A 17,365-nucleotide genomic window follows, 5' to 3' on the forward strand; every position below is an offset into this window, starting at 1 on the left:
CCCCTGGCCAGAGCGACCTTTAGCTGTGCGTATGCACACACAGCTAAAGGAAACAACACGCTCGGGCAGAGACACAGAGGCTTCCTGTGCAGGCGGCCTCTGTATGACAGGCTGGCTGCCTGCAACGGAAGCCAGAAGAGGACAGACTCACCAAGAAGAGGAGCTGGGGGCAGCGGGGTGAGAGGTGAGAAGCTGGTGGGGGATAATGAGGAGGGGGTGGGGGGAATCCTGCACAGAGGGAGCCCCAGATATGTCCCGATAAGCCCGTTCCCTGATAAGCCCCGCCCCTGTGATAAGCCCCGCTCCTGCACCAACGTTTACAGGTCACCCAGCTCTCCCAGTATCCTGTAGTCAGTGTAATGGAGGTCACCCAGTTCACCCAGCATCCTTTATGTCAGTGTAATGGAGGTCACACAGCTCTCAGTGTAATGTCAGTGTAATGAAGGTCACACAGCTTCCAGCATCCTGTATGTCAGTGTAGTGGAGGTTACCCAGCTCTCCAAGCATCCTGTATGTTACTGTAATTGAGGTCACAGCTTTCCCCACATCCTGTATGTCAGTGTATTGGAGGTCACAGAGCTTTCCTAGCATCCTGTATGTCAGTGTAATGGAGGTCCAGCTCTCCCAGCATCCTGTATGTCAGTGTAATGGAGGTCACCCAGCTTTCCCAGCATCCTGTATGTCAGTGTATAATGGAGGTCAATCAGCTTTCCCAGCATCCTGTATGTCAGTGTAATGGAGGTTACACAGCTTTCCCAGCATCCTGTATGTCAGTGTAATGGAGGTCACACAGCTTTCCCAGCATCCTGTATGTCAATGTATAATGGAGTTCACACAGCTTTCCCAGCATCCTGTAAGTCAGTGTAATGGAGGTCACAGCTCTCCCAGCATCCTGTATGTCAGTGTAATAGAGGTCACCCAGCTTTCCCAGCATCCTGTATGTCAGTGTATGATGGAGGTCACACAGCTCTCCCAGCATCCTGTATGTCAGTGTGTAATGCAGGTCACACAGCTTTCCCAGCATCCTGTATGTCAGTGTAATGGAGGACACACAGCTTTCCCGGCATCTTGTGTGTCAGTGTAATAATTGTCACCCAGCTTTCACAGCATCCTGTATGTCAGTGTAATGGAGGTTGCACACCTTTCCCAGGATCCTGTATGTCAGTGTAATGGAGGTCACCCCGCTTTCCCAGCATCCTGTAGTCAGTGTATAATGGAGGTCACACAGCTTTCCCAGCATCCTGTATGTCAGTATAATGGAGGTCACACAGCTTTTCCAGTATCTTGTATGTCAGTGTAAGGGAGCTCACACAGCTCTCCCAGCATCCTGTATATCAGTGTATAATGGAGGTCTCACAACTCTCCCAGCATCCTGTATGTCAGCGTATAACAGAGGTCACACAGCTTTCCCAACATCCTGTATGTCCGTGTGTAATGGAGGTCACACAGCTCTCCCAGCATCCTGTATGTCAGTGTGTAATGGAGGTCACACAGCTTTCCCAGCATCCTGTATGTCAGTGTAATGGAGGTCACACAGCTTTCCCAGCATCTTGTATATCAGTGTAATGGAGGACACACAGCTTTCCCAGCATCTTGTGTGTCAGTGTAATGAATGTCACCCAGCTTTAACAGGATCCTGTATGTCAGTGTAATGGAGGTCACCCCGCTTTCCCAGCATCCTGTAGTCAGTGTATAATGGAGGTCACACAGCCTTCCCAGCATCCTGTATGTCAGTGTAATAGAGGACACACAGCTTTCCCAGCATCCTGTATGTCAGTATAATGGAGGTCACACAGCTTTTCCAGTATATTGTATGTCAGTGTAAGGGAGGTCACCCAGCTCTCCCAGCATCCTGTATGTCAGTGTATAATGGAGGTCACACAGCTTTCCCAGCATCCTGTATGTCTGTGTGTGATGGAGGTCACACAGCTCTCCCAGCATCCTGTATGTCAGTGTGTAATTGAGGTCACACAGCTTTCTCAGCATCCTGTTAGTGTAATGGAGGTCACACAGCTTTCCCAGCATCTTTTATGTCAGGATAATGGAGGACACACAGCTTTCACAGCATCTTTTATGTCAGTGTAATGAAGGTCACCCAGCTCTCCGAGCATTCTGTATGCAGGGCCGTATTTGCCACTAGGCACCCGTGGTCCGGTGCCTAGGCCAGCACCCGCAGGGAACACTTTTTTTTTACCCCCTCCGCAGCCATAGGCACCGTCCCACGGGTGCCTAGTCCGCACCAGAGGAGAGGGGGCAGGCTGGTCCCCTTCCAATGCAGCGCCGGGGTCCGGGGCGAGCTTCCGGCACAGACAGCCTGACAGAGGCCGGCTCACAGCTGCAGCCCAGCGATGCCCGAACTTCTCTCCTGCTTGGCGATGACGTCACATGTGAGCGCCGCTGAGCAGGGAAGAAGTCCGGGACCGCGGGGCTGCAGCTGTGCGCTTCCGGCCTCTGTCAGACTGTCTGTGCCGGAAGCTCACCCCGGCCCGGAACCCAGCGCTGCATAGGGGGCGGGGACCAGTCTGCCCCTGCTCCCCCTGCCCTCCGGGTGCCCCCAGCCGCTCCGTCTTCCCCCCAGCCTCTACCCCTCTCCCCCTCTGCAATCTCAGCTGCTCCCCTGCCCCCCTAATGCTCCCCCTGCCCCCCAGCCTCTCCCCCTGATCCCCAGCTTCTCTCCTTCCCCCTAGCTTCTCTCCTGCCCCCAGCTGTTCCCCTGCTCCCCCTGAACCCCCAGATTCTCCCCTTGTCACCCCCAGCTGCCTCGCTTCCCCAGTCACCCCAGCTGCCCACCTGCAGACGAGTTGTGGTCGGAGAAGTCTTCATGATGGCTGCTCCAGATGGAGAAGAAAGCAAAAAGTGAGCGACGGCAATCGAAGAAGACATCACCTGTGAGTCACTAGTAACTGCATACGGTCATTAGTAATACGCATACGGAAAAGAATTACAGCCTTACAGTGTGGCCCGATCCCACATATTCCCCGCCCCACGTACCGCTTGGACGCATCTACTGTGACGTCACCCGGCACAGTAACTACGTACGGCCGGCCACAGCCGTGCCACGCTCCAGCCCCGTAGTAGTGTATGGGGAGGGATGGAGGTCAGGTAGGGTAGTGTATGGGGAGGGATGGAGGTCAGGTAGGGTAATGTATGGGGAGGGATGGAGGTCAAGTAGGGTAGTGTATGGGGAGGGATGGAGGTCAGGTAGGGTAGTGTATGGGGAGGGATGGAGGTCAGGAAGGGTAGTGTATGGAGAGGGATGGAGGTCAGGTAGAGTAATGCATGGGGAGGGATAGAGGTCAAGTAGGGTAGTGTATGGGGATGCATGGAGGTCAGGTAGGGTAGTGTATGGGGAGGGATGGAGGTCAGGTAGGGTAGTGTATGGGGACGGATGAAGGTCAGGTAGGGTAGTGTATGGGGAGGGATGGAGGTCAGGTAGGGTAGTGTATGGGGAGGGATGGAGGTCAGGTAGGGTAGTGTATGGGGAGGGATGGAGGTCAAGTAGGGTAGTGTTTGGGGAGGGATGGAGGTCAGGTAGGGTAGTGTATGGGGAGGGATGGAGGTCAAGTAGGGTAGTGTATGGGGAGGGATGGAGGTCAGGTAGGGTAGTGTATGGGGAGGCATGGAGGTCAGGTAGGGTAGTGTATGGGGAGGGATGGAGGTCAGGTAGGGTAGTGTATGGGGAGGGATGAAGGTCAGGTAGGGTAGTGTATGGGGAGGGATGGAGGTCAGGTAGGGTAGTGTATGGGGAGGGATGGAGGTCAGGTAGGGTAGTGTATGGGGAGGGATGGAGGTCAGGTAGGGTAGTGTATGGGGAGGGATGAAGGTCAGGTAGGGTAGTGTATGGGGAGGGATTGAGGTCAGGTAGGGTAGTGTATGGGGAGGGATGGAGGTCAGTTAGGGTAGTGTATGGGGAGGGATGGAGGTCAAGTAGGGTAGTGTATGGGGAGGGATGGAGGTCAGGTAGGGTAGTGTATGGGGAGGGATGGAGGTCAGGTAGGGTAGTGTATGGGCAGGGATGGAGGTCAGGTAGGGTAGTGTATGGGGAGGGATGGAGGTCAAGTAGGGTAGTGTATGGGGAGGGATGGAGGTCAGGTAGGGTAGTGTATGGGCAGGGATGGAGGTCAGGTAGGGTAGTGTATGGGGAGGGATGGATGTCAGGTAGGGTAGTGTATGGGGAGGGATGGAGGTCAGGTAGGGTAGTGTATAAGGAGGGATGGAGGTCAGGTAGTGTAGTGTATGGGGAGGGATGGAGGTCAGGTAGGGTAGTGTATAAGGAGGGATGGAGGTCAGGTAGTGTAGTGTATGGGGAGGGATGGAGGTCAGTTAGGGTAGTGTATGGGGAGGGATGGAGGTCAGGTAGGGTAGTGTATGGGGAGGGATGGAGGTCAGGTAGGGTAGTGTATGGGGAGGGATGGAGGTCAGGTAGGGTAGTGTATGGGCAGGGATGGAGGTCAGGTAGGGTAGTGTATAGGGAGGGATGGAGGTCAGGTAGGGTAGTGTATGGGGAGGGATGGAGGTCAGGAAGGGTAGTGTATGGAGAGGGATGGAGGTCAGGTAGAGTAGTGTATGGGGAGGGATGGAGGTCAGGTAGGGTAGTGTATGGGGAGGGATGGAGGTCAGGTAGGGTAGTGTATGGGGAGGGATGGAGGTCAGGTAGGGTAGTGTATGGGGAGGGATGGAGGTCAGGTAGGGTAGTGTATGGGGAGGGATGGAGGTCAGGTAGGGTAGTGTATGGGGAGGGATGAAGGTCAGGTAGGGTAGTGTATGGAGAGGGATGGAGGTCAGGTAGGGTAGTGTATGGGGAGGGATGGAGGTCAGGTAGGGTAGTGTATGGGGAGGGATGGAGGTCAGGTAGGGTAGTGTATGGGGAGGGATGAAGGTCAGGTAGGGTAGTGTATGGGAAGGGATGGAGGTCAGGTAGGGTAGTGTATGGGGAGGGATGGAGGTCAGGTAGGGTAGTGTATGGGGAGGGATGGAGGTCAGGTAGGGTAGTGTATGGGGAGGGATGAAGGTCAGGTAGGGTAGTGTATGGGGAGGGATGGAGGTCAGGTAGTGTAGTGTATGGGGAGGGATGGAGGTCAGGTAGGGTAGTGTATGGGGAGGGATGGAGGTCAGGTAGGGTAGTGTATGGGGAGGGACTGATGTTCCTATGTCAAGTTTTTGATCTGCCCAACTTTGCCTGACCATTGCTCAGTTTTCTTGCCATTCCACTCAGCTGTGGCTGAAGCTTAGAGGGAACATTGGTGACATATATATATATATATATATATATATATATATATATATATATATATATATATATATATATATTATGGGGATTTCATCTTTCAAGTTTAAAGTATGTACACTACACAATCCCAGCAGAGTATTGTACTAATTATACAAGGGCTCTACACTTCCTTCACAACACAAGCTTCTATCTACTTCTTCACTTCTACTTGAGGTCTACCTCAAGAGTTGCCTTATTTTGCACTAGCACCTGTGAGTGGTCCTGTTATTTAATTGTATTGCACTGAAGTTACCACCAGTAAAGTTACAACATCAGGTTAAGTGCTGCACTCTGTCCCCTTTCTTGCGCAGCACCTGCACCTACACCCACACCTAGTGCTAACCCTTCAAGCACAGTGCCCATGTGTCCAGGGGTGGGTATCGCTACCCCAAAACACCATAGGCCACCAGCTGCCACAACATCTGCATCCAGCACCCCGGGCCACAGCACATACCTATGGTGTTTAATAACCCCATGCATGATCTCCTACTTTTTATTTAGCCTAGTCTATTATTATCTATGTGTACCCTGATCCCGCTCCTCACACACATGTGGGCAAGACTCACTTCATAAATACCTTTATACTGGTTATAGGCAGTATACACATTTCTATATTTTCTATAGTTTTTCCTTTAAAGGGGTTGGCCACTTTATAGTAAAATAGGTCAGTACAAAGTATTAGTAAGTGTGCTCACTGTATATACGGACAGCAGCTCCCTCTGTCCCTCATAGAGCTAAAATCAGACTCCCCTACACCAGGCTGTGGTGCCCTGCGCTGTGTTGTTTCTGTCCATAAAATGGCTGACATGGAGGAGCATGTGACCATGCCCTGTCCACTGTATTCTCCATAGACATATACAGGCTCAGTGGTGGACACTGGGGGGCGGGGCATGGTCACATGCTCCTCCATGTCAGCAATCTTATGGACCAAAACACCACAGAGCAGGGCAGCACAGCCTGGAGGAGGGGAGTCTGATATTAGCTCTATGAGGCACACAGGGAGCTGCTGTCAGTATATGCAGTGAGTACACTTACTAATACTGTACACTGAGCAATTTTATTATTAAGTGGCCAACCCCTTTAAGTGTCTTTATAACATATCTGAAGGTCCAGTACAGTATGAAAGATTGCACATATATTTGAATTGCCCTACCTTGAATTAAGAAAATTATTATCTGCAACTCATATCATAGTGTGGAGAGATAGTATAGTAATGTATAGTGGCCTTCAGAGCTGTGCGCAGTTACCACTCTCAACACAGAGGCGTGTGTGTGTTTGGTAATGGAGATTGTTGGGAGGGGGAGTCGGGGGGCCAAACTGAATCTTTGCCCGGGTGCAGGAAAGGCTAGTTATGCTTCTGAATTGATGATTGATGACATGAATGCCACGTTGAAGAGATGAAGAGAAGTAGAAGGAAAGAAGGGAGGGGGGGTTGCAGGGCTCCAAAAGCCTTTAGCTATGCCACTGCATATGTGAGTGCCCTTTAGTAGCTGCTTATGTGTAGATTCCATGTCAGGGTGGGTTCAGACTACGGAATTCTTGCGGATAAATTCCTCCGCCTGTATGCGCTCACGGCCGTGCGCCTTTACGCCGGCTCCATAGACACCATTCTATGGGCCGGCTGATTTCGCATTCCGACGAAAGAATTGATGTGACAATTCTTTCAGCAGAATGCGGAATCCGCCCGTTCATAGAATAGTGTCCATGGTACGGGAGGAGATGCGCGCAGCCGTGTGCGGGTACGAGCGACAAAATTCACAGTGGGTCATACGCGGGAATTCCGTAGTGTGCACGCACCATCACAGAGTAGCACCTGAGCTGGGACAGTTAAGTGCTAATGGTAAATGTCATGCTTCACCCTACATTAAGTATAACAAGGGAGCAATATCTGCAGGAACAGTTAAGTAAAAATTAAAAATAGTGGCTTTATTCCTTCCATAGACTTCCATAGGTAAGGGGGGAAAAAATGAAAAAATGTGTTTATGCATGTTGCCATTTTTCTGCTATTTTTCCCTCACTTTCTTTAAAATAGAAATCTTTGAATCACATGATGAAAGAATCACATGACTTGTAATAAAACAGACACAGGGGATAAAAATGCCTATAATAAGACATACTATAATTGAAAAAATTGAAACACCAGGAAATTAAATTGAACACAATAACAACTTCTGGCAGTTTTGGGGGCATTCTAGGTCAAAAAAGTCATGCAAAATTTGTCAGAAGGAAGCCTTATATTAGACGTAAATCAGATTCATTATATTTTATGCATAAAATTAAAAGTATAACTTCAAGAGTCACTAAGCATTCAGACTTTTCAATGGTAAAATACATAGGCCATTAAAAACAGACTAATAAACAATGAAATATTTGTAAACTACTCACCCATTTTTCCCACACAAGCCACCAGAACCCATATTGTTAAAATATAAGGAATGTGCACTTTTTCCCACTGGAAGGTAACAATTTGATATGTTTCCAAAGTATTTGTGAGTCCACTGTTTGCGATGATTCGAGAGTTTCCATATTCCATTTGACGAAACTTGCAGCTTTACCTTTACAAATGAAGGATTTTCTTATCGAAGTGCTGAGAATGCAAAAATAGACAAGACAGAAGTGTTTTTCTCTGAAAATATACAAGTGACTTTAGTAGCAGTTGTAATAATTATATACCTTCTCCCTTTTCTTTGTCCTATGATTATTGCAATGTTCTAATTTGTCACTCTGCTAAATATGCTGTATACAAGATTTCTATTCTGGCACACTGTTGAAATCACTATTCACATTATCAGCTTCCTTATTTATATTCGAGTTAGATTGCATGACAAAGTGGGTAGAGACTAATATGAATCATTAAGATAATGAGTGGATCAATAAATGTATTTTAAAGGGTAATATGTCTGAACTGATAGTTTTATGGCCTCATTTAACAAAAATAAAAAAAGTATAGAAGGATGGAAAAACATTGGGATTCCTTCTACCATAGAATTTAGTACTTGTGAATGAAATTATTGTAAAAACCTACATGATCTTGTTAGGATAACTCTTTAGAGTGGTGAAAGGGGAATTTCAGTGTGCGGTGACCCAAAGCTAGCCAGGTGTACTTACATAGGGCTTGTTGCAGTACCACTATAGGACTTGTCACGGGGCCTCTGGGTCCCAGACACACCCGTTAAACAGATAGTCCATTGTTGGGTGGTGCTATTAAGTGATGACAGAGTCCTGGATAACGTAACCACTTGAATAACTTTACTTGGAATACTTTGACAGTGCAGTGACAGTACAGTCTTTTGCACAAGGTTGAATAGAATAGCAGTTTGCACTTGGAGATGATTGCCAGGAATAGAGGAATACTGGTGAATACTTTTAGTTAGTATAGAACAGTCTTTCATTAGTTACCTTGACTTGAATAGAGAACTAGGGGGCCACCAAGGGGGTCTGTCTGTGTAGTACAGAACAGGAAATCAGGAAACTGTGAAGACTTCACATAGAAGATAGCAATGCTCAAGGCTTTTTAAAACTGCCTGTTGCCAGAAGAAATTAGGTGCCAGATCCAGGAACATGGGCCCCAGGCTTGTACAACCAGGCAGAGCTAATCCCTTGAGGTTACAAAAGGTGATCGAGCAATCATCAGTGGGGCGACTCGGCTACTTGCTGCTTTTCCAATGACTGGGGACAGTCCTTTGAAGTGTAGGATTTCCTGAGAAGATGTGGACAGGTGAATTCCCTGCACTGGTAGTTGCCCCTGCTTAAAACTTTTCCTATAGCAGCTACAGTATTAGAATTCCTATAATTGCTTGACTGAATATTTTGTAGTTCATTGGCTTCTTGCTGAAAGAGTAAAGAGTAATAAATAATAAGTATAAGTATTTCCTTTCAGATAACTTGTTACATTTGTTACAAAAGCTGCTGCAGGACCTCCATAATAGTCAGGGCCACCATCAGAAACTTTGGGGAGCCCTTAGCATTTGAGCCCCCCTCCCAATGCACACTCTTACCAGTCCCTCTCTTACAGCAGATAACATATTTAATAGCTTTTGCAAAGAGATCGCAAACAATGGCGCTTGTTATAAAACGGCCAAAATTAAAGGGGTAATACACTCAAACATAACTTCTGATATAAGGAAAGAAGCACGAAACAATTCCAGCACTCAATGTTTACTCACTGATTGCAGGCGTATTTTAATTTCATGCTGTACATGTTGCAGGGAGGGTATGGAATAGGGTGCGTGGTGTGTCTCTGATGGTGACGGTCGTTTCAGGCACAAGGGCCTATCGTCTAGCCCAGTGCTTCTCAATTCCAGTCCTCAGGACTCACTAACAGGTCATGTTTTGAGGATATTCCATAAAAAGAACACCTGTGATAATACCTGATGCACTAAGTATAATTATATCACCTGTGAAATACTAAGGATATCCTCAAAACATGACCTGTTGGTGAGGCCTGAGGACTGGAATTGACAAGCCTATCGAGGTTTTCAACTAGATGATAGACTCTTGTGCCTGAAACTGCTGTCGCCATCAGAAACACACCACACACCCTATTCCATCTCCTCCCTGCAACATGTACAGCATGAAATAAAAATACGCCTGCAATAAAGTAAACTATGAGTACTGGAATTGTTTTGCTCTTCTTTCCTTGCATTGATGCCTCTACTCCGGTCCAGGCACCACTGTTAAAGGCAACCTGTATTGGAACTGTGCTCTCGCTGTATAGTGCTCCCCGAATAGAGTGCTCTCTCTATTCCTATAGCGGTCTATGCACTAGCTAGTTGTGCTGAGGTTTCTATCTTTACTGTTTGCATAACTTTTAATATGTTGCTGTTCATGGTGAGAATGGTAACAATTCATTCCATACTCGTTATTATCAATTAGGTTTCCTTCCCCCAGTTCTAAACTGCTGCTTTCTGCTGAAAACACAAAAATCTATGTGAGAGCCTTTCTCTGTGTCTTCTCCTCCTCCCTTCATAGACAGCGGATGTAAACAGGTCCCTGGCTGGCTTAATGTTGCAGATAAAGACAGTCAGCAACTTGTTTACATCAGCCGTCTTAAAAGGAAGGGGGGAGACAGAGAGAACAGCTCACACACAGATTTTTGTGTCTGCAGTAGAAAGCAGAAGCTGAGAACTGGGGAAAGGAGACTGAACAGATAGAACAAGTATGGAATGAATTGTTAGTCTCACCATAGGCAGCGGAATACCCTTTTAATAATCATGACCATTAAATTCGGTCACCCGGTAAACCCACCGCTGTTGTTTGAGATCTTTAGTACGTTGTGGGAACATAGCCTAACATAGCAGAATTAGTCAACCTAATTTAATTAGGAAAAAATTTAAGCTATCAGTGGTTAATGCTGTCACTGTATGACAGTGTTATTGGTTATACCAGTACTTGTATACTGGTAGTATATACCTGTCCCTGACTGAATAGATAAGATATGAACTCTTGCATAATAATAAGAGGTGGTATGGAAATCTAAAAGAATATGTTCTTTTATGGGAGAAGTTGTCATGGCACAGAGCATGGGATGCAGCCCGCTTTCCACGCTGTCTACGCAGTCAGTCAAAAGACCCACTCAGCTGTGTACTCAAGTCTAGCAGTGATCAGTTTCAGGGTACAAACACACACAGCAGATACGCAGCAGATACGCAGCAGATTTGATACTGTGTTCAGTTATTTAGATCTAATCTGCTGCGTATCTGCTGCGTATCTGCTGCGTATCACAGCAGTAAATACGCAGCGTATAAGCCGTGTGTGTTTGTACCCTAACTCAGAAGCTGAGAAGCAAGCGGGTGTGGCACACAAAAGCAAAAATAGGCCCAGTTCACACTAGGCTACTGCACAATCTTGACACCAGCACAAGTGACCGCCCTCCTCAACTTGCGTCAAGGAAACTCTTCCATCGGAGAGTACACAATACAATTCTGCCTGCAGAACTCGACTGGAATAATGCTGCTCTAGTCGCCAACTTCAAGAAGGACCTTTCCAGTCGAATTAAAGTGGTTATCCAGTGCTACAAAAACATGGCCACTTTCTTTTCAGCGACAACACGACTCTTGTCTCCAGTTTAGGTGCGGTTTGCAATTAAGCTCCATTCACTTCAATGGAACTGAGCAGCAAAACCAGGCCCAAGCGGGGAGACAAGAGTGGTGTTGTCTCTGGAAGAAAGTGGCCATGTTTTTGTAGCGCTGGATAACCCCTATAAGGACTTTCCAGCCTTGATCCATCTGGCTACTCTGATTGATGTTAGTTTCTCTGAGAGTGAGGAGGAGGTACGCCAAGAACATGAATTTGTCCATTCTTGCTGTACATTCCGACTGGCACCTGCATTCCAGAAGCCACTCACTCCTTCTTTCTAGGCAGTGACTGAGGAGCTCATGCAGGTGGAAAGAGTTTGCCTAAAGCAAGGGGTGAGAACTTGTCATAGGGAGCAGCATTTGTGCCTTTACCACCCCAACCACTTCCACCTGAACTGTACACAGCAGTTCGCACCTAGGCCATGTAGAAGAGGTTCAGGAGACCTAGTGTAAACGCATGCTCTTTACGCTTGTCCTTACCAATCATGGTCTCAGCTCCATCTGGATACAATTAGAGATGGCCTCGGCACTACTAGCTATGGCAATCAGCACCAGTTGCAGGTGAACTCTGGAAAGGTGGAGTTGGCTCGTGGTATAGCAACTTGGTGGTGCTCAACTGGTAACACAGTCTCTTGGTATTCACAACGATTGGAAGAATACAGTGACACTCACCAGTATAAGTTGCAAAATAGAATTCTTTATTACATCACTGGTCACTGGGATGGGTGCAGACGGGCGACGATCGTTTCGCGTGCTCAGCTGATGCATGCTTTGTCTCAGCCTACTACATCACTCCATTGCCCCTCCCTTTATAGTGCAAACACTTATAAGTGTATAAACAAATAAATACATAAATCACATTAATACACTTAGTTACACAAGTGACAACAGACACATTAAAATTCTTTACCTTATTGCTTCACAGTAATATAAACTTGTCCTATCTTGTCATACTATACATTTCCAGATGATCATTTAGACCCAGGGGACCCAATGCTTGCATTCTCAAAATAAGATGTGTTTCCTTTGTCACTAATGCCACATGTCTGTCCCATCCTGCTGGTAAATGTCTTACTATGCACAAGCCTAGAAAATGCATATCTGACGCATCCCCATTGTGAACTATGCACATATGTTCTATTAACTTAGGGCAACCCTTCCCTGTCCGGATAGATCTTACATGCTCCGCGAATCTAACCCGCAGGGGGCGGATCGTTTTACCGATGCAATAGTGTCCGCAGCTGCACGTCACGGCATAAACCACATACCTGGTTTGGCAAATAATAAAATCTCGATTATGCCAACTGTTTCCTCCCAGGCATATGTTCGCCGTATGTTGCAGCTGCGGTCTAATTTGCGTACCCTCTCCAACGATCCCTGTACTTCTTTTATCGGGTAACCCCTTTTATATAATCTTTGGACTAACTCTTCCGCCTGCTGTTCAAAAATGTCGTCGTTATTATTTATCTGACGTAAACGCACGAACTGTCCATACGGTATAGACTTTCTAATGTGAACAGGGTGGTAACTGTCATACATTAATAGAGAGTTGGTAGCCGTGGGTTTACGATATCCACTGGTCACCAACTCCCCATTCGTCACCTCCAGGTGCACATCCAGGAAATCCAGACTCTTCCCACCATATACAGAGGTAAACGACATATTCAGATCATTACTGTTCATATATTCAACAAATTGCCGGAACTCATCCTCCGTGCCTGACCATATGATCAATATGTCATCAATGTACAGTACCATCTGGACAGCGACTTTAGTCCACTGCCTCCTGGATTTCGGCTCTGCAGGCATTCTCTTTGTAGCATCCCTCGTCCAGAAATGGCAATTCCCTTGCTTGCCAAACCTCTTATTATTTCCTCAGTCACTGGGGAGCCCAGTGTGAACATGTCCAGTTTCAAACCAAACAGGTGATCCTTCAGGAGGGGTGCGCTACATACTGAGATTACCCTTTAAATTTTGTTCCTTTCCTCTTCGGCAATCCTGTTGGGACCCCCTTGGGTACAGCTCTACGCCCCCAACTATGACTGAAAGACCCTTACCAAGAAGAATGCAAACCCCAAGCAATGGCCAGTCGAAGTTGAGCAAGCCTTTGCTTGACTTCCGCCGTCACTTCCACTCCAATTCTGTCTCATCCGGACCCTTCAAAGGTCTTTCTTTATGGAGGTGGATGCCTCTTCGGTGGAGGATGGAGCACTTCTAACCCAAAAGAATCTTTCAGGGAAAAAAATGTGACTTCTCCAAGACCTTCTTTCCTGCTGAGCAGAATTGCATCATAGGAGATCATGAGCTATTGGCCATCAAATTGGCACTGAAGGAATGGTGCCATCTCTTGGAAGTGGCATATCATAAGATTACCATCTATATGGATCAGAAAAACCTCCTCTATTTTCAGACAGCTCAATGTCTCAATCTCAGACTAACCAGATGATCACTTTTCTCCAGGTTCAATTTTGTAATTTACTTTCGACCAGCGGAGAAAAACTTGCAAGCTGAAGCTCTTTCTATATGTTGTTGCATAGACTGCCACAACATATAGTTTCCAATAGGGGACCTCAATTTGTTTCCAGGTTTTGGCATGCTCTCTGTTCCCAACTCCAGCTAAGCTAGACTTTACTTCGACCTATGATCCTGAGACAAACAGGCAAGTTGAGGGTCAATCAAGTCCTAGGAAATTATCTCCATCATTTTGTTTTTGCTCACCAAAGTCTGCTTCCCTGGGCAGAATTCTTCTTTAACCATCTGGACTCAACTTCCAAAGGCACATCTCCATTCTTTATTGTCTGCGGTCGACACACTCGTCCTCTGTTACCTCTGTTTACATCCTCCAAGGTACCGGCTATAGACAAACTGGTCAAGGAATAAACAAACTGGTTCACCGCTTTTTGGGAATAGACTCACCAATCTCTGATGCATGCATCCAGTCGGATGAAGTTCCAGGAAGTCAGGAGGAGGAGACCTGGCATAACCTTTGCTTCCAGTGACAAAGTCTGGTTGCCTGCTAAGTATGTGTGACTGAAGATGCCAAGTTACAAGCTTGGCCCTGTGTTTCCTGGAGCATTTACTGTGCTAAAACACATAAATTCAGTTACCCACCTTCCATCATGTGGATTCACATCAACTTTGCCTGTCTTCCCTCATGTGGATCACAAATTCATTCCACGTCTTCCTCCTAAAGCTGGTGGCCCTCAACCATTTTTCTAGGAAGCCCATCTCTCCCCCTCCACAAGCAGTCTTCTCTGACGTCTTGGTCCTGAAAAGAAGGTCCTGAGAGCCTGAAGCCAACTTTTTGGATTGGGAGCTAGTCATGAAATTCTTACAGGCAAGAAGGAGGGGAGGCAAAAATTGGGGTAATGTCATAGCTGGGACAGGGTTCTGCCCCTGCTCTTCTTTCTGAGTCCTGCCTGAGATTCCTGCTGAGTTCCTGCCTGCTGTCTTGCCTACGTGTCACCACTTGCACCTAGCCCGCCATTGCTAGCGAGCCAAGCCAGGGGTAGCGAAGTGGCCGCAAGTCCATGCCCCTTAGACTCCACTCCCTGTTGCAGCTTACGCCATTGCTAGCGGAGGTCCAGTTGATCCACTACTTCAGTCATTACAGAAGTTTTGGATTGAGAATATGGATTAAACTAAATAAAAACTGGAATGTGGTTTGTTTTATAAAAATGACTTTTATTCTTTTTTTTCCTGCCATCCATAATCGGTAGATGGGGGGTTTGGGGCTAATAGCACTAAAGGTTTCTAAATGTAGCCTGGAACAGTGGTGAAATGAGATAATAAGAGATGTGATGGTACACGCTTGGTAATAAAGTTGGCCCAAAATATTGAAAAAAGATAGGGCTTTAGGAGAGACAACGAAGTGTATGTGGGGCTCTGCTTCAGTCCCAGGCACAGTGTGAGGATGGATCAAGTTGGACCATTTATGAGTGACAAGATTGCCCCCAAATTGGGTGTATGATGGTTGTGAGTATGGTCATTTTATTTTTTGGTAAGTGGTTAGGCTCGTTTCTTCTGATACACCATTTATAAAAAGAAGGAATAAATGTTATAAATGAAGAAAGAATACAAAATAATGTTTAAAAAGTGTACACTCTCTACAATGTGGCCTTAAGTTGACTGTTGAGTGTTAATGTTTTATGGTTTTGTAAAAAAAAAAAATATATAACTTTTCTAAGCCTGTTGTGAAGCCCTCCACTGTTTTTGCTGTGACCAGCTCCTGAAGTACACTGTTCCACGGATTAACTGTTCTCATCATAAAGACGGTTTTCCACCTCTGGAGATTAAACTTTTATTTCTCCAGACAGAGGGAGTACCTCCTTGTCGTTTGAGGGAATTTTACCTGGAACATCTTTTCACTATATTTCTTGTATGGGCCATTTATATACTTTAATAAGTTGAAGTTCCCAGGGATGCTGAAGTTGAAGGTAGCTTTTTTAGCTTCATCCTCAGCATGTTTTTTATTAAATCTTCACACGTTAGGTGTCTAGTGCGCTGGGCACAGTACTATACCCCCAGTGCAACTCAGTTACTAGTTGCCTCCTTATGAATATTCATCCACCTGTCTGCAGTGTTGAGTAACGGAGTAACATCACTCCTCAACCTGAATATTCATGAGGAGGCAACAGGTGGTGCAGATCGGTGCACTATAGTGCATTAATAATAAAAGGGAAGACTAGATGGACCAAGTGGTCTTTTTCTACCAACAATCTTCTATGTTTCGAACAATTGACCTAATTTACATATTCCTAAAACTGAAGATTTAAAAATGTTGACTCCAAAATAATGTTCTAAAAATAAAATTAAAATATAATAATAAGAGTAGATTTTAAAAAAAGAAGAACATTGAGTATCTGGCATTAATCAGTAAAAAAAAAAGTCTAGGTAACTCATTTACTGTAAGCAGTTCCTAAGCATCCACAGCATCCAAAGTATTGCAACAATCTTCAAGCGTTTATTGCATAACCGGGTACAGGTGTGCAATGTTTTGACCCACAAGGGTCTTTATCAAGCATACAGTAAGGTCAGTGAATATGGCTATATATATGGTGAGATACAGCACAGAATCCATGTGTGTGCAGAGGGGTTGAGGAGTGGGTGGTGATCATTCAACATAAACAAAACTCAGGACCCCAGATCCAGGATTAGTACAACATCAGACGTTCCCTGTACTAGATACGTGCACACAGAACAAGACAGACAACAAACACAATATCGGATAGTCAAACAAGCAAGGTCAGAACCAAACGGGCAGCGTAGTACAAAATCAAGTAACAATCGGATAGTCAAAAAGTCAAGTAAGAGGTTAGGTAACAAAGTCAAGCAAGCAGAGGGAGTTAGGTTGGGAATCATAGGAATAGACGGGGGAGCTGGGGCCAGGGTATGAAACCTAATATGCAATAAAAAGGAGAAAGTATCCACAGCAAGCTCCAGTCCCATAAAAAATAGTGATCTTTATTTCATTCCACAGATAAAATATCAGTCCATTTGTAAAAAACTCTCTGATCCAGAGAGTCCCTGGATATCTACAGCCCCTCCTGGAGTAAGCAGAATATAGGGGTAGGTTCACACTATTAAGCATGGCAATAATGCGGTTGTAGCGGTGTTGTTTTCTTTTGATGTATGAAACCTAATAGCCAGCACTGGGAGACTGGCTCAGCTTTCTTTTATGATGACCAATAGTCCGGTCCGGATCCCCATTGGACCGACGCTCTGATCTTCCAGGTTCCAGACAGTTAGAGAAACCAGTCAGTCAAAAGACTTACTCAGTTGTATAAATCAAATCTAGCAGTGATCAGCTAAACTCCTGCATTGCCATGAAGCTGAGAAGCAAGCGGGTGTGTCACACAAAAGTAAAAACAGGCCCAGTTCACACCAGGCTACTGCATATTCCTGACAACCTGATGTTCCACCTGTTGGTCCTGTAGGAACAATGGACAGGTGCTTATGTTGGGTTTGGATCACAATTACCCCTAAAGTTCAGTTTGTTTCTAATGTGATGCGAGAAAAA

This window comes from Dendropsophus ebraccatus, chromosome 2 (genome assembly GCF_027789765.1).
Source record: "Dendropsophus ebraccatus isolate aDenEbr1 chromosome 2, aDenEbr1.pat, whole genome shotgun sequence".
NCBI lineage: Eukaryota > Metazoa > Chordata > Amphibia > Anura > Hylidae > Dendropsophus > Dendropsophus ebraccatus.